At 45.0% G+C, this 26,466-nt stretch overlaps 1 protein-coding gene across 5 annotated transcripts in view; it reads left to right on the top strand.

Annotated features, from left to right (window-relative positions):
* Positions 1 to 16,195: 16,195 nt before the first annotated feature.
* The window catches only part of TNKS1BP1 (tankyrase 1 binding protein 1), a 411,008-nt gene continuing 400,737 nt past the window's right edge, over positions 16,196 to 26,466 (top strand). For 2 of the 5 annotated variants that reach the window (XM_040320876.1, XM_040320873.1), the window contains exon 1: positions 16,196 to 16,307. The gene's annotated coding sequence lies outside the window, so the exon portion shown is untranslated. The remainder of the gene's footprint in view (positions 16,308 to 26,466) is intronic. The other 3 variants (XM_040320878.1, XM_040320877.1, XM_040320875.1) reach the window with 2 other exon arrangements.

Genomic DNA, 26,466 nt, shown 5'->3' with positions numbered 1-26,466 from the left:
CTATAGACGGGCACCCACTTTAAGGGATTTAGTGGCTAAGAATGTACCGGATCCCCCTACTAAATCTAATAGACTAACTTTCTTCCAAGGAAAAGGCTTCTTTCCTTGTAAAAGATGTTTTGCCTGCAGAAAGACTAATTTTAATGGACAAAAATGCTCCAGTTTTGTATCTAACGTTACTCAAAAGGAATATCAAATCAAAGATTTAATAACGTGCAGAACTGAGGGTGTAGTCTATGCCTTACAATGTCCATGCTCCCTTCAGTACATTGGCCGTACCAAAAGGCCCTTGTGGAAACAAAATATTGAAAAGGGCTTCCCTGACCATAATGTGTCACGCCATTTTTCTATGTGTCATCAAAATAATCCCAAAGACCTCAAATTTTGGTCTATTGCCAAATATAATCCACACTGGAGGGGGAGTCATATGGTACGGCAATTAAGTCAGACTGAATCAAGATGGATACATGAAATGAGATCATTATCACCGAATGGGTTAAATATTGAATTTGATCTCAATTGTTTCATCTCTGATTACTGATTTTTATATATTTTTATATATTTTATACATTTTCACATTTTTACCTATATGTGTAATGTTGAGATATTTTCCTCTCTGGTTTTTAATTAGGTAATTTTAATAGGTATTTTACTATGTTTTTATATACATATTCTATGCATACCTTATGTAATAATTTTTATATTATATTAATTTTTTATCATGTCCGGCAAATATGGGTATTGATAAGTTGCTGGAGTTCTTTTTTTTCACAATTTCAAGTGTTGTACCACTAATGACCATCGGAGGCTGTTATGTATACCCACAGTTGTCCATATAAATTGATGATGTGTTGGAGGTCATAGTGTTGTACCACTTGCGACCACTGGAGGCTGCTATGTATATATACATATCCCCAGTTGTCGAATATGAATGATTGTTTTTAAAAACAATTTTTAAATTGTACTTGTATTAAAATTATAAATCGTACATATGAATATGTTCCCAATCCTTAGGAGCCTGCGATGATGTAAGATGAAACACTTCCTTACTGCACATCCCGTTGGTGCCTGAGTATCTCGCTGACTATAAATAACATCAGCTGAGACCTGGCAAGCAGTTACCCATGACTAAGTCACGTGTCTAGTGACGTAATGCGTGGGGGAGGAGTTACGAGCGGGACGGATCGCAGATCCGAATGAGGAGAGTGCATCAGATACGCTGAGCGGCTTAATTTGAAGGATTGGTGCTTGGTTGTCCTAAATGCTGTTTAAACTCGGCGGATTCGTGAGTGAGACCTTGTCAGAAATCAGTTATCCCAATGTGTTCATGCTATTTGCGCTATGAGATCTCTTCTCTTGTTTTTCTATGAGCTGTATCAGTGTGGAGGAAGCGCTGCATATATGAAACAGATGTCTACATAGTGTGATTAGATCCCACATCTCTCAATCATTTCACAGGGTGTTGTTCACGGAAGAAGCACTGGTGCATCCATGCAATTGGACTAATTGTTTTTTGTTTGTGGATCTGTGTAATTACTTATTGGATATTGAATCACTTATATTTTGGTTTTCACATTATCTTAGTTAATATTCAGCGCAATATACTATATATAAGTAAGTCACTTACACCTGTCGGATCTTAGGCATATCTATGCGTAACTGATTCTATGAATCAGTCGCATAGATACGACCGACCGGCCGGCCTTGGAGATACGACGGCGTATCAGGAGATACGCCGTCGTATCTCCTATCTGAATCTGGCCCACAGTGTGTAGAGGATATATATACATTCCAGGTGTTGTACATATATTTATACACTGTATAGTTTAGTTAGATTCGTTTTTCCTAATCTGTCAGGCAGTTGATTGTGTTAGCAGCAGGGTTCTCACGTGTTGTATTGCCTGTGTGCTCAGTGCACCTAAACCTACTTGGTGTATACTGCAAGTGTGCTTATTAGTTTGCACCTAAACCTACTTGGTGCATACTGCAAGTGTGCTTATTAGTTTGCACCTAAACCTACTTGGTGCATACTGCAAGTGTGCTTATTAGTTTGCACTTAAACCCACTTGGTGCATACTGCAACTGTGCTCATTAGTTTGCACCTAAACCCACTTGGTGTATACTGCTAGTGTGCTCATTACTTTGCACCTAAACCCACTTGGTGTATACTGCAAGTTTTCTCATTACTTTGAACCTAAACCCACTTGGTGTATACTGCAAGTTTGCTCATTAGTTTGCACCTAAACCCACTTGGTGTATACTGCAAGTGTGCTCATTAGTTTGCACCTAAACCCACTTGGTGTATACTGCTAGTGTGCTCATTACTTTGCACCTAAACCCACATGGTGTATACTGCAACTTTGCTCATTACTTTGCACCTAAACCCACTTGGTGTATACTGCTAGTGTGCTCATTACTTTTCACATAAACACACTTAGGCCCAGATTCTCAAAGACTTACGACTGCGTATCTCCAGATACGCCGTCCTAAGTCCGAATGAGCGCCGTCGTATCTATGCGCATGATTCATAGAATCAGTTAGGCATAAATTCGGCCAAGATACGAGCGGCGTAAGTCTCCTACGCCGTCGTATCTTGGGTGCATATTTATGCTGCCCGCTAGGTGGCGCTTCCGTTGATTTCCACGTCGAATAAGTAAATGAGCAAGATACGCGGATTCACGAACATATGTACGCCCATCGCAATTAGTTACGCCGTTTACGTAAGACATACGCCGGGGTAAAGATAAAGTTGCTCTCTAGGTGGCGCAGCCCATGCAAGGTATGGACGTCGGAAACAAGCGTATCTTTTTATGTTGTTTTCGTAAGTCATACGTGAATAGGGCTGTGCGTAGGTTACGTTCATGTCACAGGCATTGAGCCGGCATATTTTAGGGCGTAAATTCGATGTGATACTGAGCATGCGCCGTTCGGTCATGCATCTACATGGGGTCACACTTAATTTAAATACAACACGCCCACGACCTGCCTACTTTGAATTACGCCGGCCCATTTACCCTACACCACCGTGACTTAGGACGCAAGTGCTTTGTGAATACTGCACTTGCCTCTCTAAGTTGCGGCGGCGTAGCCCTACGTGAATCTGGGCCTTAGTGTATACTGCTAGTGTGCTCATTACTTTGAACCTAAACCCACTTGGTGTATATTGCAAGTTTGCACATTACTTTGCACCTAAACCCACTTGGTGTATACTGCAAGTGTGCTCATTAGTTTGAACCTAAACCCACTTGGTGTATACTGCTAGTGTGCTCATTACTTTGCACCTAAACCCACTTGGTGTATACTGCAAGTTTGCTCATTACTTTGAACCTAAACCCACTTGGTGTATACTGCAAGTTTGCTCATTACTTTGAACCTAAACCCACTTGGTGTATACTGCAAGTTTGCTCATTAGTTTGCACCTAAATCCACTTGGTGTATACTGCAAGTGTGCTCATTAATTTGCACCCAAATCCACTTGGTGTATACTGCAAGTTTGCTCATTATTTTGCACCTAAACCCACTTGGTGTATACTGTAAGTGTGCTAATTAATTTGCACCTAAACCCACTTGGTGTATACTGCTAGTGTGCTCATTACTTTGCACCTAAACCCACTTGGTGTATACTGCAAGTTTGCTCATTACTTTGCACCTAAACTCACTTGGTGTATACTGCAAGTGTGCTCATTAGTTTGCACCTAAACCCACTTGGTGTATACTGGTAGTGTGCTCATTACTTTGCACCTAAACCCACTTGGTGTATACTGCAAGTTTGCTCATTACTTTGAACCTAAACCAACGTGGTGTATACTGCAAGTTTGCTCATTAGTTTGCACCTAAACCCACTTGGTGTATACTGCAGGTGTGCTCATTACTTTGCACCTAAACCCACTTGGTGTATACTGCAAGTGTGCTCATTACTTTGCACCAAAACCCACTTGGTGTATATTGCAAGTGTGCTCATTAGTTGCACCTAAACCCACTTGGGCCCCGTACACACGAGAGGATCTATCCGCTGGAATTTATCCGCGGACCGGTTTCAGCGGATAGATCCCCTGGTGTGTACGATCCAGCGGATATTTTTCCGCGGATATTTTTCCCGGCGATGGATTTCCAGCGGATCAAAATTTCTTAACATGCTAATAAATCGATCCGCTGGAATCCAGTCCAGCGGATTGATCCGATGGTCTGTACAGACTCAACAGATCAATCCGTCCGAATCCATCCCTCGCATGCGTCGTAATGATTCGACGCATGCGTGGAAGTCCTTATATTACAGCGTCGCGCACATCGCCGCGTCATCATCGCGGCGACGGCGTGACACGTCACCGCGGAGGGAATTTCGCGGGGATTTTGATCTCATGGTTAGTACAACCATGAGATCAAAATCCGCCAGAGGATTTATCCGCGGAAACGGACCTCCGGACCGTTTCCACGGATCGATCCTCTCGTGTGTACTAGGCCTTGGTGTATACTGTGTAAGGGGTTAGCTCGGTAGTGGGGGTGTGTGACCCTCTGGATGGGTTCACTACTACACAGAACTAGATAGGAAGGCAGTCGAAGACGGTTAAAAACAAAGATTTTGGTTTATTCTTCCATCTCGCTGGAAACAAGTGCAAGCATCCAAACAGCATAAACAAAATCAAACATAAAATAAACCCTGGCCACTTGGGGCGTCTACCTTCACCACACATGAACCTATCTATGGAGTCTGGCACAGCCTATTGCTGGGCAGACACTGCTGGTCATACAGCAGAAAACAAAAGTCTTTTTGATTTTTATCACACAGAAAAATTAACAGCACCTCACCTCTTCAGAAGTATTTCTGTAGACTGCACTCCTTCACTCAGAAAGCCTTAGGATGCAGCAATCAGTGGTAATCCTCTGGATTACTTATAGAGGCCTTAATTGCCTCATTCTGAACAGCTGAAGTTTTTCCAACGCCCTTAAACCTTTCTGGCTACTTCTGCAGCCGACACCCGATAATAATCGGTGTATTGTCTAAACAAGGCAGAAATGTATCTCCTGTCTGTGACAACACCCACAGATTTACCTGACTTCCTGTCACACTGCACATATGCACACACATATAAACCAGTGGTGGCTGGTGCTCAACATTTTTGGGGGGGCACAAGCAAACTGAAAAATTCTTAAAAAAAATTAAATGAATTGCAGTCTCACTGTGCCCATCAAAAGCAGCCACTGTGCCCATCAAATGCAGCCACTGTGCCCATCAAACGCAGCCATTGTGCCATCAAACGCAGCCACTGTACCCTCAAACGGAGCCACTGTGCCCATCAAATGCAGCCACTGTGCCCATCAAACGCAGCCACTGTGCCCATCAAACGCAGCCACTGTGCCCTCAAACGCAGCCACTGTGCCCATCAAATGCAGCCACTGTGCCCATCAAATGCAGCCACTGTGCCCATCAAATGCAGCCACTGTGCCCATCAAACGCAGCCACTGTGCCCATCAAACGCAGCCACTGTGCCCATCAAATGCAGCCACTGTGCCCATCAAATGCAGCCACTGTGCCCAACAAATGCAACCACTGTGGCATCAAACGCAGCCACTGTGCCATCAAACGCAGCCAGGGGCTGGCCAGGGGGTGCGCTCTTATGGACGCACCGCCACTAACACATACATGCGCACTCACATACATACATGTTCACATGCACACACACACACACACATTCATACACATACAGTATGGCATGCACACTCACATACATATGCACATGAACACACACACACGCATGAACACACGCACTCATGAACACACGCACACATGAACACACACACGCATGAACACACGAACACACATAAACAAACATGCAAGCATGAACACACGCACACATGAACAAACACACACACACACACACATATGAACACACACACATATAAACACACACACAGTAGATAAAAAACGGCAGTCTTACCTTAGCAGCTCTTCCTGCCGGTTACTGCACTGTAGGCGGAGACGCAGAGCACACACTGTGCTTTCACTTTGTAATGAATGTGACGAGCTCCCCACACAGTGCCGATTACAGTTCGGCCTGGGATCGGGAACTCGTCTCCGCTTCTCCTATCAAAGCACTGTATACAGGGGGCCCTCGAGGGCCCCCTACAGCAAGAGGCCCGGTCGCCATTGCGACCTCAGCGACCCCTATAATTCCGCCACTGGTTCACGCCGTAGGCAGTGATCCGTCGTATCTTTGGCATTCGTTCCGACTTGATTCTAAGCATACGCACTGGGATGCGTCCACGTGGCCGGCGCATGTGCCGTTCGTTATTCGTATCTATCTGGCGCTTGGCCCATCATTTGCATGGGGTCACGCCTCATTAGCATGGCTCACGCCCACTTCCACTTACGATGACTTACGCCTAAGAAACCCAGTGCTGATTTGGCAGCACTGGCTTTGTGAATCCAGTGCTTGCCTCTCTGCGCTGCGCCGGTGTAGCGTAAAAAAGATACGCTACGGCGGCATAAATATGCGCCGATGTATGTGAATCCGGGCCATAATGTTTGGGGGTTTTAAGTAATTTTCTAGCAAAAAAAACTGTTTTAGTCTTGTAAACACAAAATCTGAAAAACACCCAAGGTCCTTAAGTGGTTAAGCCGCACTCAATTCGCATAGGTGTGAACCCAGCCTCAGGGCTTTAAAACTTTCTCTCAACTACGCTTAGATTTTGACCTACCAAACTTCGGCAGCATCGGCATGCTATACAGGCCCAGTTTGGTTCCCTGAAAGACCCCACTGACCTGCCACCATTGGAAAAATTGCTCCGACAACCAGATCCCACTAAACTTATTTCCACTTATTACGCAACCCTGTTGACCGATTCTAACCCCAGATTCCATAGAGCTCAGGATAAATGGACCTCTATGGACATCTCCTTAGAGGAAGAGGACTGGTCGGAATTCAGTGATACCTACAAAATCTCTGTCATTGCGTACCGAGACTGAATCATACAAGTTAAGATTTTCCACCAGACCCACCTTACTCCGGCAAGGTTGCATGGGATGGGTCTCCTGCTTGCTTCGGCGGCTGCGGCTGCGGCCAGGAGGCCGATTTCGTACACTGTTTTTGGTCATGCCCAATAATTCTGGGACTTCTGGGGGAGGTGGATGCCTTTGTCTCCTCTGCGTTGGGCCTCCCAAATATAATTCACCCCAAGAACTGCCTTCTAGGCATTTTTGGTGACTTACACCTGTCAATGCATGCCAAGAGATTGCTCTGTATACTTTATTTTTATGCTAAAAAGAACATTCTACTGTCCTGGAAGGGTGCATAGACATTGTCATGGATATGCATCAGCCTGGCAGCTTACCTGTGTTTCCATCTGTTCAGTAAGAGGCTTGACTCTGTTCAGGTTCCCTTTTTATCACTTCCTCTTCCTGTATGGCCCCACCCAGGCCAGCCCAGGAAGTCTTTATTAACTGTCGCTCTACAGGTCTGCAGTGCTGTTCAACAGTGTAGTTTGCTAGTTCCTGTTTGCAGAGTGCTACGATCATCTTTCCGTGTACCGTTTTGGCTTGTTCCTGACTTCTGCTGTTTGTCTGTGCCCCTGACCATTTGCCTGTCCCACGGTTATCCTTGTCTGCCTGTGCCCCCTGCCCATCACCACTGTTTGTCCTGCTGGCTGCTTCCCCTCTCTCCCTGCGGAGTGTGACCTAGGGAATCTCGGGGACACGACCTGGACCCAGTTGCGGCGAAGACCATCCTTACCATCAAAGGCTCTGGTGAATACAAAACTGGGTCTTAGACTCCGCGTCCTGGGTGATCTTGGGTTACGCTTCCTCTCTGCTAGCAGTAGTCGGCTATAGGGTTCACTTCCCTGTGGTGCATCCCTGACCCCAATGGAGTGCACTTGTCACCTGGCCACGGGTGACCTGACAGACCTCTTTGAAAGCCCTTTGGCTGAAACTTATTAATGACTCCATCCTGCTATATAAGCTTACTTTTGAAATCCGGAAACTGACCAAAACCTTTCATAAAATGTGGGGTAGGTGGCTGGCTAGCCCACTTACTATTTCCCAACACTAACTGAAGTACACTTGTTTGGCCTGTGTTGGACAGGATCTCTAATGTATAGACTCCCACCATTGCTGTGCCCGTATTGGTCTGCATGCAGCTTTTCCCGGTGTGCCTACTGTATATCCTTTATTTGCCTAAGCATATTGCCTACAATTCTGAACCAGTCCATCTGGTACAGTGATTGTGTTTTTTCTTTGTGTGTGTGTTGTTGTTTTTTTCTGTTTGTCAGTTTGTTGAAAAACTTCAATAAAAATATCTTTTAAAAAGAAAAAAATGTTCCATATGTTTTCCAAAAAGCTTAAAAATAGATTTTTTGGCTGGAGCTACACTTAAAAAATGTACCAGTTCAAAATTACAAACAGATTCTACTTAACAACAAACCTACAGTCCCTGTCTCCGCCTGTATACTGCTGTTTAGAGTATATAGGGCCTGGGGGCCCCACGCCTTTCCTTTTTTTAATTTGGGTGTGCGGGGTTACCCTTAATATCCATACAAGACCCAAAGGGGCTGGTAATGGCCTGGGGGGGACGGGACCCATATCATTTTCTGAATGATTTTCATCCATATTACAGACATTACATTAAAGCTGCAAGCAGTTTTAAATTACTTTTCTTCCCATAGAAATGTCATTTTGTGCAGGAACAGTTCTAAACACGGGAAACACGTGCCACGTCACAGGCATACTATAGACACCCAGCAGGTACGATATTTAAAGGAATATTTTAATTTTTTTCACTTTAGGCATCATTAAAATCACTGCTCCCAAAAAAACTTAATTAAAAAAAAAATTGCATTGATACATGTACCCTGGGGCAGGACCCTGGTCCCCAGACTCTTTTTAGGACAATAACTTGAATATTAGCCTTTAAAATTAGCACTTTTGATTTCGAATGTTCGAGTCCCATAGACTTTAATGGGGTTCTAAAGTTTGTAGGTTATGGTGCCGAACGCTCATCCCTAGTCCTTAACTGTCTTTCAACATGTGCTTTAGAAACCGTAATGCGCCTCTCAACATAGGCTTCAGAACTAGATCCTATAGAACAGTCCATGACGGTTTTAACGTGCTATGTTTCCCAACACGTGCCGCTTTGCTACTGGGTGGACACTAGACATGTGCACTGCCGGGTTTTTTTTTCGTAAATTCGGTAAATTAGAAAAATTAGTTTTTTTAGTTTTTGTTTCATTCGTTTATTTTTTTATTTTTCGGAAATTCTGATATTTCTAATTTTTTTCGTTTTATTTGTTTTTTTGCTTTTTTCGTAATTTCGTAAATTCGGGACATTTTCGGATTTCCGAAAAAGCAAAAAAACAGAAAAAAAGAATTTTCCGAATTTCCGAAAAAAACCCGAATGAAACGAAAAAAAAGATTTTTCGGAAATTTTCGAATTTCGAATTTTTCAATTTTCGGAAATGTCGAATTTCGAATTTTTGACATTTTGAATTTCGAATTTTTGACATTTCGAATTTTTCAATTTTTTCGAAAATTGAAAAATTCGAAAGGCGTAATTTCGAAAATTGAAAAATTCGAAAAAATGGAACAATTCGAAATTCGAAAAATACGAAATTCGAAAAATTCGAAATTCGAAAAATTCGAAATTCGAAAAATTCGAAATTCGAAAAATTCGAAATTCGAAAAATTCGAAATTCGAAAAATTCGAAATTCGAAAATGGAAATTTTGAAAATTAGAAAACACGAAATGTCGAAATTTCGAAATTTCGAAAATTCGAAAATTTAACTACTACAGACCCGCGCTATAGCCGAATGACGGCTTCAGCGCGGATCTGAATATCCAACAGGCCGTCAATTGACGGCCGCCCCTTTGGGCGTTCCCCGCGCGCGCTCCAGAGCGCGCTGCGGGGAAAGTCTGTGTTGGCCGTGTCACCTGGACACAGCCAATCACAGATCGCCGCGAACGGCCAATCAGAGTGGCCGTTTGCGATGCGATCTGTGCGGCCAATGAGAGAGGATCTCATATGTAAACATATGAGATCATTTCTCATTGCCGGCTCACACAGAGACAGCGGTGCTGTCTCTGGAGAGGAGACCGATCTGTGTCCCTTGTACATAGGGACATAGATCGGTCACCCCCCCAGTCACCCCCCCTCCCCCACAGTTAGAACACTAAGCAGTATACACATTTAACCCCTTCCTCACCCCCTAGTGTTAACCCCTTCCCTGCCAGTCACATTTATACAGTAATTAGTGCATATTTATAGCACTGATCGCAGTATAAATGTGAATGGCGCCAAAAATGTTTCAAAAGTGTCCGATGTGTCCGCCATAACGTCGCAGTCGCAATAAAAATCGCAGATCGACCGCCATTTCTAGTAAAAAAAATAAAATAAAAAAATAATAATTCTGTCCCCTATATTGTAGGCGCTATAACTTTTGCGCAAACCAGTCGCTTATTGCGATTTTTTTTTTTTTACCAAAAATATGTAGAAGAATACGTATCGCCCTAAACTGAGAAAAAAAATGTGTTTTTTTTTTTTAAAAACTGGGATATTTATTATAGCAACAAGTAAAAAATATTGTATTTTTTTTCAAAATTGTCGCTCTTTTTTGTTTATAGCGCAAAAAATAAAAACCGCACAGGCGATCAAATACCACCAAAAGAAATCTCTATTTGTGGGGAAAAAAGGACGCCAATTTTGTTTGGGAGCCATGTCGCACGACAGCGCAATTGTCAGTTAAAGCGACGCAGTGCCGGAAGCTGAAATTTCACCTGGGCAGGAGGGGGGTATATGTGCCCGGTAAGCAAGTGGTTAAAAATTCGAATTTCGAAAATTGAATTTTTTTTCGAATTTTTTAGCTTTCGAATTTTTCAATTTTCGAAATTTCGAATTTCGCATTTTTGACATTTCAAATCTTTCAATTTTTGATTTTTGATTTTGAAAAATTCTAAAATTCTAAAATTGAAATATTCGAAAACTGAAAAATGCGAAAATTCGAAAAATGTGAAAAATGAATTGAAAAATTCGAAATTCGAAAATGAAAATTTCAAAAATTCTTTTAATTTTCGAATTTTTCAATTTCGAATTGTCAAAATTCGTAAATACCAAAGCATCGGAAATATGAAATTTCGGAAATACGAAAATTCGATAATTCGAAAATTGAAAAATTCGAAATTTGAAACATTTTTCAATTTTCGAAATTTCGAATTTTCGAAATTTCGAATTTTCGAAATTCGAATTTTTTTCAATTCGAATTTTTTTAAATTCGAATTTTAAAAATTCGAAATTTTAAAAATTCGAAATTTTAAAAATTCGAAATTTTAAAAATTCCAAATCTGACAAATTCGAAATTGGAAAAGTGAAAAATTCGAACATTCAAAAATAGAAAAGTTCGAAATTTGAAAAATTCGAAAATGGAAAATTCGAAAATTGAAAAATTAGGAATTTAGAAACCGTGATGCGCCTCTCAACATAGGCTTCAGAACCAGCTCCTATAGAACAGTCCATGACGGTTTTAACGTGCTATGTTTCCCAACACGTGCCGCTTTGCTACTGGGTGGACACTAGACATGTGCACTGCCGGGGTTTTTTTTCGTAAATTCGGTAAATTAGACAAATTCGTTTTTTTAGTTTTTGTTTCATTCGTTTATTTTTTTATTTTTCGGAAATTCTGATATTTCTAATTTTTTTTAGTTTTATTTGTTTTTTTGCTTTTTTCGTAATTTCGTAAATTCGGGACATTTTCGGATTTCCGAAAAAGCAAAAAAACGGAAAAAACGAATTTTCCGAATTTCCGAAAAAAACCCGAATGAAACGGAAAAAAAAGATTTTTCGGAAATTTTCGAATTTCGAATTTTTCAATTTTCGGAAATGTCGAATTTCGAATTTTTGACATTTCGAATTTTTCAATTTTTTCGAAAATTGAAAAATTCGAAAGTCGTAATTTCGAAAATTGAAAAATTCGAAAAAATGGAACAATTCGAAAACAGAAAAATACAATATTCGAAAAATTCGAAATTCGAAAAATTCGAAATTTGAAAAATTCAAAATTCGAAAAATTCGAAATTCGAAAAATTCGAAATTCGATAAATTCGAAAAATTCGATAAATTCGAAAAATTCGAAATTCGAAAAATTCGAAATTCGAAAAATTCGAAATTCGAAAATGGAAATTTCGAAAATTAGAAAACACGAAATTTCGAAATTTCGAAAATTCGAAAATTGAAAAATTCGAAATTCGAAAATTGAATTTTTTTTCGAATTTTTTAGCTTTCGAATTTTTCAATTTTCGAAATTTCGAATTTCGAATTTTTGACATTTCAACTGCCTGCAGCCAGTTGACAAAGGACCGAGGAATAAGGCAATATCGCCGCTATTCTTCCTCCCCCTTCTTAGTCTCGTCAGGTTTTACCCTGTCCAGATTAAACTGCTCAAGCAATAAGGAAAAATCTCCACATACTCACCTTTCCAGATTTTCTCCCTCACCTCCGATTTGAGATGCAACCCCAATGGGCCCTCGAAACACACATACACCTTGCATTTGGCAGCATCTGCCAATAGCACTGTGTCAGCTGTCTTAACAGCATCCTTAGCGGCGTCCGGCTTGGCCGCCACGGGCGAAACCACTGGGACCTCAACCCCCACCGCCGGCGATTGATCCGCCACCACGTCCGACCCCGCGATAGCAGCAGGCGTGGAACTCGCCCTCGACTTCCCGGGAACCCACCCAGACACTGAACGCAGACCAGACAATAAACCCTGCAACTCTAACCCCGCACCTGACCCAGCAGCCCCAGTGGCCGCCATGTGAGGTGCCGGTGTGGTAGACAACGCTGGCAGGGGAGGGGATTCACCCTGCCCCCTGCCGCCCCCCAAGTCAACAAACCCCCCAATACAGCCTGCAAAGAAGATAAAGCATTATTAGGAGTCTTACCTGCCTGCATAGGAGAAGGACCCACAGCCGCACGTCCTGCATCCACCGCCGCCTCCCTATCCGACCTCTCATCCTCAGAGCTGGAAAGCTCACCCTCCGATCGCAGGGCAGCTGCGTCCATCTGACTCGCCACCGCCAGGACCTGCAACGAAGAGGCGCCGGCACCAGGTCTGGAAGTGCCGCTCCAAGCCCCCAGGCCTCACCTCGCTCCTGCTCCAGCAGCACCGCCATCTCTATCGGCAGGTATCCGGGCGTCATTCCTCACAGGCCTCACCGTGGGTCCCGGCCTAGCTCCACCCCCGGACCGGAGCAAACGAACATCACCTGGAGTCGCGGGCGGTGGTGGGTTGTCGGCCGTTCTGGACACGTGGTCGGCGCCCGAAAGCGACCTCTCCCGTGCCGGGTTACCTCCCTGGTCGGAGCATCACAAGGGGAGCAGCCACAGAATCCTTTCTCCCAGGCCAAAGTGGCGGGAACGGGGAACAGGCCGGACCCCGGTCACCGCCAGAAGAGCTCCGCCTGCATCGGGGATTCCTCCCAGCACTAGCACCAGCCGCCGGAGGGGGTGGCAAAGCTGGCGTGGCTGGAGGGGCCACCCGATGGACCTTCGCCCGGATCCTCCTCCCGAACGAAGGCTGCAATCTGTTGCTGCAGCCAGGCAGTCCCCTGAGATGCCGTCGCTACCTGCAGTTGGGCGAGGAAATCCTCCATGCCCGCCATGCTTGCCTGGGATACCACGCGCTGGACAAGGCAAAGCTTCCTATTCCTAGTCTGTAGGCAAACTGACAGCTGACCTCCCCCCCAGCCCATTCTACCCTGGGAAAAACATTAAACACTTTTCCTCCCCCTGGCCTGCCCAGTTAACTCCCCTAAGGCCCCTTTCAGACGTCCGCTCCGCCTGTCCTTTATTACAAGTCCGTTAACGGACTTGTAATACATCCCTATGGGATCGCGTCCGTTAGCGGATGGTGCATCCGCTAACGCCCGCGTCCGTCGGGATCCGGTTTTCGGACGGAAGAAAACCCTATTTTTCTTCCATCTGGCGGAACGGAACGGATGCAGACAGACAGACGGTCCGTCTGCATCCGGTTCCCCATAGGGCAGAGCGGAACTGAGACAGGGCGGTCTCTGCACTGTGTGCGGGGACCGCCCTCTCCGCCGACAGCTCAGCGGGGATCCACGCTGAGCCGACGGAGACACACGGAGCGGACCCAGAAACGGTCCGCTCCGTGTGAAAGAGCCCTAAATTGTAACCCTGTAGTGCAGAGACTGGCTGACTAGTCATGCCAGCCCTGCGCTTAAATATTGCATATTTTGCTACAGGCTTTAATGTTCAATCTTAACCACTTGGCGCCTGCGCCATAGCCAAATGCCGGCTACAGCGCGGACCCCAAATGCCGGCGCGCACTGTGATCACCTGAGTCACTGAGACTCGGGTGATCACGGATCCGAGTAAGGGGCCGGTCCCGGGCCCTTAACACTTGATCAGCTGTCAGCCAATGACAGCTGATCACATGATGTAAACAAAAGCCGGTAATCATTTTTTTTCTCCTCCCGCTGACAGCGTGAGGAAAAAAAAAGCCGATCACCGGCTTATGTGAAAGGGACATCGGTCCCAAGAGGAAGGAGGCACATCTGCCTTGTGTGCTGCCAGTAACCCCTGCCAGTATCCCCTGCTAGTGCCACTTACAATTGCACACAGTGTCCACCAGTGCTACCTATCAATGCCCACAAGTGCCACCTATCAATGCCCACCAGTGCCACCTATCAATGCCTCCTCAGTGCCGCCTATCAATGCCTCCTCAGTGCCACCTGGCAGTGCTGCCTATCAGTGCCCATTACTGCCACCCACCAGTGCCCATTACTGCCACCTATTAGTGCCCATCACTGGCACCCATCAGTGCCACCTATCAATGCCACCTTTTAGTGCCACTTCTCAGTGCCCACCAGTGCCACCTATCAATGCCCTTCAGTCCCACCACTCAGTGCCCACCAGTGCCGCCTATCAGTGCCCACCAGTGCAGCCTCATCAGCGTACACCAATGAAGGAGAAAAATTACCAGTTTGCAAAATTTTATAACAAAAAGAGGAAGGAGGCATATCTTCCTCATGTGCCGCCAGTAACCCCTGCCAGTACCCCCTGCTAGTGCCACCTGCAATTGCCCACAGTGCCCACCGGTGCCACCTAACAATGTCTAAGAGTGCTACCTATAAATGACCACAAGTGCCACCTATCAATGCCCACCAGTGCCACCTATCAATGCCTCCTCAGTGCCACCTATCAATGACTCCTCAGTGCCACCTAGCAGTGCTGCCTATCAGTGCCCATTACTGCCACCCACCAGTGCCCATTACTGCCACCCATTAGTGCCCATCACTGACACCCATCAGTGCCCATCACTGCCAGCTATCAGTGCCACCTATCAATGCCACCTTTTAGTGCCACTTCTCAGTGCCCACCAGGGCCACCTATCAATGCCCTTCAGTGCCACCCATCAGTGCCACCTCTCAGTGCCCACCAGTGCCGCCTTATCAGCGTACACCAATAAAGGAGAAAAATTACCCGTTTGCAAAATGTTATAACAAAATATAAAAAAATAAAATAATAATAAAAAAATAAAATCTTTTTTTTTTTAAAACAATAAATAAAAACCGAAGAGGTAATCAAATACCACCAAAAGAAAGCTCTATTGGTGGGAAACATTTTTTCATTTGGGTACAGTGTAGTATGACCACGCAATTGTCATTCAAAGTGCGTCAGCGCTGAAAGCTGAAATTTGGTCTGGGCAGGAGGGGGGTTTAAGTGCCCAGTAAGCAAGTGGTGAAACTGTGTAAGGGGTTCTTTACTGAAGATGATATACAGGTATATGGAACATAAACACACACACTTATAAACAGGTTGAACTGGATAGACCAGTGTCTTTCTACCTTACCAACTACCTAATAATCAATATTTATCTACTGTATCTATCTGTATGTCTTTCTTTCTATGTCTGTCTATCTGTCCATCTCTTTTTATCTACAGTATCTATGTCCTCTATCTCCTACTACACTATTTAAACTCTTGCTCACTTTTTCCTTGACGTCTGCCCCAGTCAGTAAACTAAACTCAGAGCCTTTTTTTTCTACTGTTTCCTTCTCTCTGGAACTCTTACTGCCTTTTTTGTACATAAATCTGAGCTTTCTGCATGGCAGGCTGAGGCTGGAACCAACAATCATGATGCAAAAGGCAGATTTCATATTCATGAGCTGTAGGAATATGTAGCAGCAGCATTGTGAGGCAGGGCGGACTCTGTGAGTAAGTGGAGTGGAATGTCTCTCCTGCTGACTTTCTGTAGCCTGTAAAAGCTTCTGCAGAGCAGGAAGACAGAAGGACAGATGCAGGTACCATATGGACACAGCACACACTCTGACATAAATTTTCCTGTTTTCTTGTTTCTTTGATTGTTTCTTTTACTTTTTTTCTTGTTTCTTTTCCCAGTGTAACTGTTGCTTTATTTGTAGTCTGTAATCATACTATTGTTTGCAAATATTGTATTGTATATCATCAAAGTTTCAGTGCTGATGGCATCAGTCACATCACATAGAGGGGTGCTGATCGATGTGGGCTTGGTCTTACGAAATAGTTGCTTCTGACTCAAGAAACTTTTCTTGCATCACACATAACGCAGAGTATATTTTCCCCTTTGTTATGAAAATGGAGACATGTTTTATATGCTGGGGAGTGTGAGAGATTTCGTGTGACAAAATGATTGTGTTGGCACACTGACTGATTTGCCATGGTCAGGTTTCGTAGCCCCTTAGCCCTCATTCACACTTGAGCATATTTCATCTAATTTCCCTATGCCTGACTGTGCTCAACATGCAGAATCCCATTCTTTGTAATTGTTCCTGTACACATTTGTACACTCAGTTGCCCTACACTCAAAACAAGTACATGGGCTTTGTATGGTCTATGGCATGATTTTTTAAACATCAATTTAATTAAAGGGGCATTGTTAACCTCTGCACACCACTGTAAACAGCTCACCTATGCCCCTCATTCTAAGCCTACCTTTGCACCCTTATTCAAAGCTCACATGTGCACATCTGTCCAAAGCTCACCTCTGTACCGCCCATTCAAAGCTCACCTCTGCATTTTCTTAATTACAGTTCACCTCTGCACCCCCATCCAAACCTGTCCGCAGCTTACCTCTAGACACTTGTCCAAAACTCACCTCTGCAGCCCCCAACTGTTAACAGCTAACTTCTGCTCACCGCTTGTTTGCAACTCAATGCTGCACCATCTGGGCACAATTCACCTCTGCCTCCCCATCCATACCTCATTTCTGCATTTCCTTGATCACAGCTCACCTCTGGACCTCTGTCCATAACTCACCTCTGCACCCCACCTGTCCACAACTCACTTCTGCAATGACTGTCTGCAACTCAGCCCGGCACCAGGGGCGGACTGACCATTGGGACTCTCGGGCACTGCCCAAGGGCCCAATGCCCCATGCCACCCGCCACCCACCCCCATGCCACCCGCCTGGCGTTCCACCACTGCACGGGTACGTGCGTGTGCTTCATTATATCTTTCCTCTCCTGGGGTTTGGGGGTTCCGGAATGGAGTCATAAGATGGGGTCCCAGTGCATATGCCGCATCACCTGGAAGAGAAAAGACAGGAGGATGTTAGTCATGCATGTGCCCCTCGTGATGTCTGCATCATGGGGGGGGACAGTCATACCTGACACCCATGTCACTCACCAACCAGCCAGCTGTCCCTGTACATGTTCTGTTCAAATTCGGTGGGGATGCTGCTCTGACGGAATATGAAGCTGTCATGGCAGGACCCTGGGTGTTTGGCACGGACGTGCCATATGAGGCCTTGGGCATCCACTATCACCTGGACATTGATTGAACGCCAATGCTTCCTATTGCAGTATATATGCTCTATGTCACGGGGGGGGGGGGGCGTAGTGCCACATGTGTGCAATCAATGGCCCCCACAGTGCGTGGGAATCTGGCAATTTGATAGAAATCTGTCACTGCCTTCTGCCGCAGATCCTCCTGGGTGGGTTTGATGAAGTGGTGGGACATGCGTCTCAGGATTGCAGGGATAACCTGGTGCACACATCTGCTCATGGAGGATTGTGACATCCCAGCCACAATTCCACCTGTGCGTTGAAAAGATCCACTTGCCAGTAAATGGAGGGTTGCCACTACCTTGACCAGTGGCTCCACTGCATGTGCACGATGTGTCTGGCTGGTGATGTCATCATGCAGGATTGTGGCTAATTCCAGGATGATTTCAGGGCTGAATCTAAACATGCGATACACCTCCGAATCCCCCATGTCAAAGATGTTCCTGCACACTCGGTATATCCTCTCCCGTGGCCTCCTACGAGTTGGTTCACTCAGTAGTATTGCTAGAACCATGGCTGCCCCTGGCATGTTGGCACACAGATGTGAGGTCCAGAAAGTGTGGGTGCTCTGCTTGCTCAGCTCGTCCGTATTGGTGCTGCTGTAGTTGCTCTCCAGCTGACCTGTGGACGTCTGTTGCTAACTTGCCCCTGCTTTTATAATGTGCAAGTTTGCCCTGGCCGAACAGCTTGCGCACTTTGTGCGCAAACTGCGCCTCACACGCGCAGGTTTTTGAATCAGCGTTAGTTCCTCATTTGCATATTTGCTGAGGGAAAACAATGAGAGCGCAAGTTGCACCCTGCGCAAAAAATGCACATTACATGCGCCGGGGCAGAGAAACTGCGTCCGTAGGAAGAAGCCTAATTTCAGGCTTAGCTCTTTTTCTGGGTCACCCGCATAGTTGCGTGGGCGCAAATTCCGTACTTACGCGGCGCATATCGAGAATGCGTGGGCGCAAGTCGTACCTGAATCTACCCCATTGTTTTTTAGAGATAATATATGTGCAAATGCAATAATACTTGGGAACATTGGTAATGCACCTTCTGACAAGTAATATTAATATGAAGCTCAAAATATAACTTTACATGCTTTTGCCTTTGAAAACTCATCAATCACGTTGTTCATGTCCAACGTCTTCAATACATCACTTTCAATGGATAATACTGATAAAGAGGTTAGTCTGTTATCAGTCATTGATGATCTCAGATATGTTTTAATGAGTTTTAACTTGGAAAAGCCACAGAAACCGGAATTGTTAATAGAATTTTTTTTTCTTATGTTAGGTCCCTTATTTCCTCCTCCCCTTCTGTGTGTAGGCTGGCTATAAAAAGTAAATACTTTTTCTTTTTTATGTTTATCTGAAAAAGTAGATGCATGCAGGGCCAGGGGCTCAGTGTGACTTACCTTTCGGTGGACGGTGAGGCTTTGCATTTAAAAATGGCCCCGCCCGGCGCTTAGATGCCACTTCGCATGCACCGTCTGCCCGAGAATAGCCAAGCGTTTTTGAGATTTCTCGAGCAGCGGTGGCGCATGCGCAGTGTGGCAGCAGCCATTTTTTTCAGGTGCCGCAGCCGATGCGTTGCTCTCCACCCAGTCCCAGGGCAGGGGGACCTGGCAGCATCTGCTGCTGTGACTCGTAGGAGTCGGACTCCTGTAATGATCATGTGAGTAACTGACTGCGACTCAAATTTTGTGAGCTGTGATGGTCGCACGGAGCCCCTTTTGTCCATGGCGCCCTGTGCGGCCGCACAGCTTGCACACCCCAAAGGCCGGCCCTGTCTGCAGACCCTCCCCCCGCCCCTTAACATATATGCTTTGCTGCCCTCGCTTAGCTCTAAACTTTAAATATCCGCAGCCCTCACATTTGCATCTCCCACCCCTCCCGCCACTACAACAGAGTTACATAGTTACATAGTTACATAGTTAGTCAGGTTGAAAAAAGACACAAGTCCATCCAGTTCAACCACAAAAAACAAAATAAAAAAACACAGTAAAATCCTATACACCCAACTTCATACCCACAGTTGATCCAGAGGAAGGCAAAAAACCCCAGCGGAGCATGATCCAATTTGCTACAGCAGGGGAAAAAATTCCTTCCTGATCCCCCGAGAGGCAATCGGATTTACCCTGGATCAACTTTACCTACAAATCTTAGTACTCAGTTATATTCTGTACATTTAGGAAAGAATCCAGACCTTTCTTAAAGCAATCTACTGATCTGGCCAGAACCACCTCTGGAGGGAGTCTGTTCCACATTTTCACAGCTCTTACTGTGAAAAAACCTTTCCGTATTTGGAGGTGAAATCTCTTTTCCTCTAGACGTAAAGAGTGCCCCCTTGTCCTCAGTGATGACCGTAAAGTGAATAACTCAACACCAAGTTCACTGTATGGACCTCTTATATATTTGTACATGTTGATCATATCCCCCCTAATTCTCCTCTTCTCAAGAGTGAATAGATTTAGTTCTTCTAATCTTTCCTCATAGCTGAGCTCCTCCATGCCTCTTATCAGTTTGGTTGCTCTTCTCTGCACTTTCTCCAGTTCTCCTATATCCTTTTTGAGAACTGGTGCCCAAAACTGAACTGCATATTCCAGATGAGGTCTTACTAATGATTTGTACAGGGGCAAAATTATATCTCTGTCTCTGGAGTCCATACCTCTCTTAATACAAGAAAGGACTTTGCTCGCTTTGGAAACCGCAGCTTGGCATTGCATGCCATTATTGAGCTTATGATCAACTAAAACCCCCAGATCTTTCTCCACTACAGACCCCCCCAGTTGTACTCCCCCTAGTATGTATGATGCATGCATATTCTTAGCCCCCAAGTGCATAACTTTACATTTATCTACATTAAACCTCATCTGCCACTTAGTCGCCCAATCAGACAGAGCATTGAGGTCGGCTTGTAAATTGGAGACATCCTGTAAGGACGTTATTCCACTGCATAGCTTGGTGTCATCTGCAAAGACAGAAATGTTACTTTTGATCTCAGACCCAATATCATTTATAAATATATTGAAAAGTAAGGGTCCCAGCACTGAACCTTGGGGTACACCACTGATAACATTGGACCATTCAGAGTAAGAATCATTAACCACGACTCTCTGAATTCTGGCTTTCAGCCAGTTTTCTATCCATTTACAAACTGATATATCCAATCCTGTAGACCTTACCTTACACATGAGCTGTGTGTGCGGAACTGTATCGAACGCTTTTGCAAAATCCAAATATATCACGTCCACAGCCACGCCTCTGTCCAGGGTTTTACTTACCTCTTCATAAAAGGAAATCAGGTTTGTCTGACAACTTCTGTCTTTCATGAATCCATGTTGACTGCTGCTTAAATAGTTTTTTTCCAGCAAGAACTCATCCATGTGGTCTTTTATTAAACGTTCCAGTATCTTCCCAACTATAGAAGTTAAACTAACAGGTCTATAGTTACTTGGTAAAGACTTTGTTCCCTTTTTAAATATGGGCACCACATTGGCCCTGCGCCAATCCAGTGGTACTATTCCTGTCTTTAATGAGTCCCTAAATATTAGATACAGTGGCTTTGAAATGACAGAGCTCAACTCACCTAGGATCCGTGGGTGGATGCCATCAGGTCCAGGTGCTTTATCCACCTTTATTCTGTCTAAATATTTCTGGACCATATCACTTTTGAGCCATTGTGGATTTGGGGCTGTGTCACTCCCACCCCCATTTTGGACATGAGCTCCCCCATGCTCCATTGTATACACAGAACTGAAGAAAACATTTAATAAATTTGCCTTCTCTTTGTCCCCAGTCACCCACTCTAGATTATTTTGTAAGGGGCCTACATGCTCAGACTTCACCTTTTTACTATTAATATATTTAAAGAATTTTTTGGGGTTTGTCCTACTATCTTTTGCAATCTGTCGTTCGTTTTGAATTTTTGCATCCTTGATTTCCTTTTTGCATATCCTGTTATATTCTTTGTAACATTTAAACAACACTAGTGTTCCTTCATTTTTATATTTTTTAAAAGCTACTTTCTTATTGTTTATAGCTTTTTTAACTTTGACCGTGAGCCACATAGGTTTTATTTTTAGCCTTTTAAACTTATTGCCCATGGGAACATACTTTGCAGTGAGGTTCCACACAGTCTTTTTGAAGAATTCCCATTTCTGTTCTGTGTTCATATGTGCCAATAGTCCCTCCCAGTCCAAGTCCTGGAGAGCAGCCCTCATCCTTGGAAAATTTGCTCTCTTAAAATTTAGTGTTTTAATATTTCCTGTATGTATTTCTTGCTTATAGTTAACATTAAATGAAATCATGTTATGATCACTGCTACCCAGGTGTTCCTTTATCTGAACATTAGTAATAAGCTCTGCATGGTTTGAGATTATCAGGTCCAACAGAGCATCATTCCTAGTTGGGGCCTCAATAAACTGCACCATAAAATTGTCCTGCAATAGGTTTTTAAATTTTTGTCCTTTAACTGTCCCAGAAGTGCCATTAATCCAGTCAATTTCTGGGTAGTTAAAATCCCCCATTATTATCACCGTCCCAGACCTTGCAGCCCTTTCCATCTGTGCAAGGAGCTGAGTCTCCACCTCCTCATTAACATTGGGTGGTTTATAACAAACTCCAATGATTAATTTTGAACTACGCACATCTGTATGCAGTTCCACCCATAATGCTTCAGCCTCCTCACACGCTCCATCAACCAGGTTCTCTTTCACGCTTGCTTTGAGGTCACTTCTCACATAGAGACAGACCCCTCCACCTTTCCTTTTTACCCTGTCTTTCCGAAAGAGAGCATAGCCAGGAATATTAATAGCCCAGTCATGTGAGGATTGAAGCCAAGTTTCAGCAATACCGATTACATCATAGCTCTCCTCATGCATCAGAGCTTCCAGCTCACCTGTTTTGCTTGGCAGACTTCTGGCATTGGTGAACAAACACTTAAATGTATTGTTACATTTTTCTCTGGTGTTTTTCATATAATTTATAGTAGTACAAATGGCACTATTATTTCCAATGGCTGTTTGCAACATGGGAACTTTCTTGTCACCTGCCATAACCCTCCCCCCATCTATCCCCATTCCACTCTCCATTAATGTCTGACCACTAACTGACCTGTCTGCTCGATGTAATTCTAATTCACCCTCCCCCCTCAATCCTAGTTTAAATACTCCTCCAGCATTCCCATAAACCTCTCCCCCAGCACAGCAGACCCCCTTCCATTCAAGTGCAAACCGTCTTTAGCATATAGGCTGCACCCCAATGAAAAGTCAGCCCAGTGCTCTAGAAACCCAAATCCCTCCTTCCTACACCAGGTCTTTAGCCATGCATTCAGCTCTCTAATCTCCCCCTGCCTTTCCTGTGTTGCGCATGGCACAGGCAATATTTCAGAGAATATCACCTTGGAGGTCCTTCCCTTCATCTTGCAGCCTAGTTCTTTAAATTGATTCTTAAGGAGCCTCCACCTTCCATGTATACTGTCATTGGTTCCAACGTGGACCAAGACAGCTGGGTCATGCCCAGCCCCTCCCAGTAATTTATCCACCCGGTCCACCACATGCCGAACCCTGGCACCAGGGAGACAGCAAACCATTCGGTTGAAGCGATCCTGGCGACAAATTATTCTATCAGTCCTTCTGATTATAGAATCCCCTATTACCACCAACTGTCTAGGCCTACCTGCACTCCCCTCCCCACCTCTACTAGATGGGTTGCTCTCCCGGCTGTTAGGGGTAGCAGTAACATCTAGGGCTGCCACCTCTGTGTTTGCCACCTCCACATCATCACCCAACTTGGCAAATTTGTTTTGATGCACAAATACAGGACTGGCCTTCCCTTTCTTCACGCCCCTTCCACTCCCTCTAACTGCATTAACCCATCTCCCTATCTGATAATCCTGACTTTCCCCTCCACCCTCCACATCAACCTTACTGACCACTTGCTCAGCGAGCAGAGGACCCCTTTCAAGGTTGTCATTTCTACCCAGTGTTGCAACTTGCTCCTCCAGATCTCTAATACGAGCTTCCAGAAGGGCAACCTGCTCACATCTGTCACAGCGGTATCCATCTTGGAGCTGTTGCACCAATTTTGCATACATGTGACACACTGTGCACTGAGAAAAACCTTCAACCCTGCTAGCACTCATTTCCCAGTTACAATATAATTACTTGTATGAAGATTAAGATAATACTTACAGTTTTAGAAGACTCGTGTCTTAACTCTTGTTTTAAACTCCTGGTTATTAACTCTCCACTTGTAATCAAAAATTCCACTTCTGATCAGAAATTCCACACCAGATCTTAGCAAGGAGCCAGCTCTTATGGAGTTTTTACAGACACTTATATACTCACCTGTTAACAATTAGACACTCCCCTGTTAACAATTAAACACTCCCTCTCCACTTGTAATCAAAAATTCCACTTCTGATCAGAAATTCCACACCAGATCTTAGCAAGGAGCCAGCCAGAGTGTGTATTTATTGCTGCTCCATCGTTTCCCACAGGCCCACAGCAGAAGCAGGATCTTCAGAAGGGCATCCAGGCACAAAATCAGCATGCAATGTCCTTACTCCTGCACATGAACACACTATGCCCATGCATCTCTGCCACCCTTGTCTACACCGTCTTTGCAGGGGCAGGGAGATTCTGTGAGAGCTGGTGGGAGAGGTCAGTTGTCACTTGTAAATTGGGAAGCAATGCTTCTGTGTTTACAAGTAACAGTAGATAGCAGGGAGTACAGGGCCACTGCTAAAGGTGGCAAAACAGAGCTGTCCCTATATTTCTCCTAGGTTCAGGCTTTATGCCAGTTTGTACCTCTAGGGGGAGTGCTGGGAGTCCTGCTGGGAGGTAGGGATGAGCTTCGTGTTCGAGTCGAACCCATGTTTGACTCGAACATCGTATGTTCAACTGTTCGTCAAAATACGAACGTTACGGGCCATTAGCGCCAAATGGCGCGTCACGCCCCATAATTCACTGCGGCATCGCAGTGCATTGCTGGCTGATGATTGGCAAAGCATGCACTATGGCCCCGTACACACGAGAGGATCCATCCGCTGAAAAATCTCAGCGGATCGGTTTCAGCGGATAGATCCCCTGGTGTGTACGTTCCAGCGGATATTTATCCGCGGATATTTCCGATTTCCAGCAGATAAAAATTTGTAGACATGCTTACAAATCTATCCGCTGGAATCGGCTCCAGCGGATCGATCCGGTGGTCTGTACAGACTCACCGGATCGATCCGTCCGAACCCGTCCCTCGCATGCGTCGTAATGATTCGACGCATGCGTGGAATTGCTTATATGACAGCGTCGCACACGTCGCCGCGTCATCATCACGGCGACGGCCCGACACGTCACCGCGGTGTAAGTTCGGCGCGGATTTCGATCCGATGGTGAGTACACTCCATCGGATGAAAATCCTCAGAGGATTTATCCGCGGATACGGTCCGGCGGACCGTATCCGCGGATCAATCCTATCGTGTGTACCAGGCCTATGACTCGCATGCTTGGCCAATCACAGCGTGCAAAAAACGGAGAGCCATTATTGGCCAAAGCCAGGGTGGCCTTGGCCAATTATGGCTCAGGGGGTTTAGTACACGCCCCACACTATAAAAGGCCGCCTGCAGGTCGGCCTTGTGTAGTGTGTTGCGGCGGTGGTTAAAGACAGACAGAGAGAGAGAGAGAGAGAGAGAGAGAGACAGTGCCAGTTTTTTTAGGTATATATAGCAGGCAGGCTAGTCATTTAAAGTTACAGGGCCGGATTCAGATACTTTGAAGTATCTTTAGGTGGGGCGTAACGTATCTCAGATACGGTACGCCGCTGTAAATTTGGGCGCAAGTTCCGTATGCAGAAAGGACTTGCGCCCTTAGTTACGGCGGCGTAACGTATGTGTGTCAGCGTAAGCCCGCGTAATTCAAATGGGGATGATGTGGGCGTGTTTTATCCAAATGAAGGGTGACCCCGCGTATTTTACGTTTTTTATGAACGGCGCATGTGCCGTTCGTGAAAAAATCCCAATGCGCATGCTCGAAATTACACAGCTAATCGTCATGCTTTAGACGTGGACGTAACTTACATACAGCCCTATTCGCGAACATCTTACGCAAACAACGTAAAATTTAAAAAACTTGACGCGGGAACGACGTCCATACTTAACATTAGCTATGCCTCATATAGCAGGGATAACTTTACGCCGGAAAAAGCCCAACGTAAACAACGTAAAAAAAATGCACCGGCGGGACGTACGTTTCTGAATCGGCGTATCTACCTAATTAGCATATTCATTGAGTAACCTTACGGAAGCACCACCTTGCGGCCAGCGTAAATATGCAGCCTAAGATACGACGTTGTAAGACACGTACGCCGGTCGGATCTTAGGGAAATCTATGCTTAACTGATTCTCTGAATCAGTCGCATAGTTACATAGGCCCAGATTCAAAAAAATCTGCGCTATATTTGCGGAGGCGCAGGGCAACGATTTTGCCCTGCGCCCACGCAAATATTTTGCGCTGCCCTCGATTCACGGAGCAGTAGCTCCGTAAATTGCGAGGGTGCGCCGGCAAAATTGCCCGGCGTAAGCGCGCGCAATGTAAATGATCCCGCCGGGGGCGGGAATCATTTCAATTAGGCGCGCTCCCGCGCCGAGTGTAGAG

This window comes from Rana temporaria, chromosome 8, assembly GCF_905171775.1.
Source record: "Rana temporaria chromosome 8, aRanTem1.1, whole genome shotgun sequence".
NCBI classification, from domain to species: domain Eukaryota; kingdom Metazoa; phylum Chordata; class Amphibia; order Anura; family Ranidae; genus Rana; species Rana temporaria.
Note: the sequence above shows the minus strand (reverse complement) of the source record. Positions and strands in the feature narration are given on the sequence as shown.